This window comes from Equus asinus, chromosome 20 (genome assembly GCF_041296235.1).
Source record: "Equus asinus isolate D_3611 breed Donkey chromosome 20, EquAss-T2T_v2, whole genome shotgun sequence".
In the NCBI taxonomy this organism is placed as follows: domain Eukaryota; kingdom Metazoa; phylum Chordata; class Mammalia; order Perissodactyla; family Equidae; genus Equus; species Equus asinus.
The window spans coordinates 13,852,501-13,855,000 of record NC_091809.1 but is presented as its reverse complement, the minus strand read 5'-3'; the positions used below and the strand labels follow the sequence as shown (position 1 = coordinate 13,855,000).

At 59.8% G+C, this 2,500-nt stretch overlaps 1 protein-coding gene across 4 annotated transcripts in view; it reads right to left on the bottom strand.

Annotated features, from left to right (window-relative positions):
* Nucleotides 1-2,500, bottom strand: part of CELF5 (CUGBP Elav-like family member 5) — a 48,506-nt gene that overhangs the window by 37,189 nt on the left and 8,817 nt on the right. The gene's annotated exons all lie outside the window — the stretch shown is intronic.

Genomic DNA, 2,500 nt, shown 5'->3' with positions numbered 1-2,500 from the left:
CACCAACCCATCCATCCATCCATCTACCATCCATCCACCATCCATCCACCATCCACCATCCATCGATCCACCCACCCATCATCCATCCACCCATCCATCCATCCATCCATCCATCCACCATCCACCCATCCACCCATCCATCCATCATCCATCCCTCCATCCATCATCCATCCATCCACTTGCTGTGTTCCAGGCCCTGTTCTAGGCACTGGAGACACAGCAGTGAACACAAAAGGCAAAAATCTCCATCTTAACGGGGCTTCCATTCTATTGGGGAGGAAAGAAAAACAAGCAAAGAAAAAGCAAAATCTATGATCTATGGTATGTCAGAAGTTTTCATTTTCACAGAAAAAAAAAAAAAAGAAGGGAGAGCAGGGCAGAGGGATTTGGAGTGCTGAGAGTGGCTGTAATTATAAATCCTGTCTGCAAGGATGGCCTCACTGAGAAGGGGAAGTTTGAAGGGCCTGAGCAAGGAGGCGTGTGAGTATCTGGGGACGAGGAGGCTTCTCTAGGGAGGTGACATTTGAGCCAAGACCTGAAGGAAGTGAGAGAGTGAACCGTGCAGAGATCTCCGGGAAGCACATTCCTGGCAGCGGGCACAGCATGTGCAAAGGCCCTGGGGCAGAACCAGCCCTGGCGTGTGGGAGGAGCAGGAGGAGGCCATGTGGCTGGAGCAGAGGGAGGAGGGGGAGAGAGGGAGGAGGGAGGGCGGGGAGGGGACGAGGCAGGTCGTGCGGGGCCTGGGGGGCCGTGGGGAGGACTCGCCTTCCCCCCCCCGCCCCCCCCGCCCCCAGGGAGGGGAGCCTGGAGGGCTGCGGGCGGAGGAGGCGGTACTGACTCAGGGGCTCCCGGGCGCCCTCTGGTGGCGGCTGCGGGGAGGACAGATTGGGGACGAGGACGGAGATGACGGCGCTGGTCCGGGCCAGCGAGGAGGGGCTGGCGAGACACAGGAGTGGGGACAAATGGGTGGGTCTAAGGAAGCGCGGAAGGCGGCGCCATCAGGACTTGCTGACAGAGGGACACGGTGGGGGGGTGATGAGACGGCCGAGTCGGGGGTGACTCCAGATTCTGCCCTGAGCCCCTGGAGGTCTCGTCTCCACGACGCTACACTGACCACCGCCTGCTCAAGCCAGAACCTTGGTGTCACCCACGCCAGGGATGGTCCCCTCGGCGCTGCTGACATGGGGGCCGGTCATTCTCTGGGGGGCCGTCCTGGGCGTTGTGGGGGGCTGAGCAGCATCCCTGGCCCCACCCACTCGATGCCAGGAGCCCCCCAGTGTGACACCCACAGATGTCCCCGGATGTCACCCAGCGTCCCCCGGCTGAGGTCCGTCTCACTAGCTCCCTTCCTCTTCTTCACGCACCCGGGCCAAGAATTAATGACGTGACCTCTGAAATGTGTCCCCGGCCACCCCTCCCCTCCGGCCCGCGGCCATCGCTGCTCCACACAGGTCGGCGCAGGAACGCCCCCCACTCGGCTCGGCTCTGCCCATGTCCCTCCCCAGTGTCCCCATCTCTCCTCCAGGCGGCTTTTTAAAAAAATCGTGTATTTCAAAATCCATATAACATGAAATTTATCATTTTTTTTTTTTTTTTTGGTGAGGAAGATTGGCCCTGAGCTAACGTCTGTGCTCATCTTCCTTTATTTTGTATGTGGGATGCTGCCACAGCATGGTGACGAGTGGTGTGTAGGTCCACACCCGGGACCTGAACCTGTGAACCCCGGGCCACCAAAGTGGAGCACGGAAACTTAACCACTGTGCCACTGGGCTGGTCCCCATCTTAACCATTTTCAGGGCCCAGCTCAGTGGCATGAAGCACATTCACACAGTTGTGCCACCATCCCCACCATCCGTCTCCAGAACTTTCCATCTCCCCAAACTGCAGCTCTGTCCCCATGAAACACTGACTCCCACCCCTCCCCCAGCCCCTGGCCCCCCATCCACTTTCTGTGTCTGTGGCTGTGGCTCCTCTGGGGACCTCCTGTGAGTGGACCACACAGTGTGTGTCCCTCTGTGTCTGGCTCACGTCCCTGAGCATCACGTCCTCCAGGTCCCTCCACGCGGGAGCAGGCGTCAGGATCGCCTTCCTTTTCATGGCTGCGTAATATTCCAGGGTGTGGATGAACCACAGTGTGTGTGTCAATCATCCGTCCATGGACACGTGGGCTGTGTCCCCCTCTTGGCTGTCGTGGACAACGCCACAATGAAGGTGGCTGTGCAGACGTCTCTTCGAGACCCCACTTTCAGTTCTTCTCGGGACAGAGCCGGGAGCGGGACTGTGGGATCACATGGTCATTCCAGGTTTGACTGTTGTGAGGGGCCGCCACCTGTTTCCGCTCCGTTTTCCACTCCCGCCAGCCGCGCACAAGGTGCCCGTCTCTCCGCAGCCTGGCCGCCCCGTGCTGGCCTCCATTCGGCGGGGTCACAGCCCTCCTGGGGGGTGGCCGGGTACCTTCCTCTATGTGGTTTTGCTGAACTCCCAACCCAGGGCTGGCGCC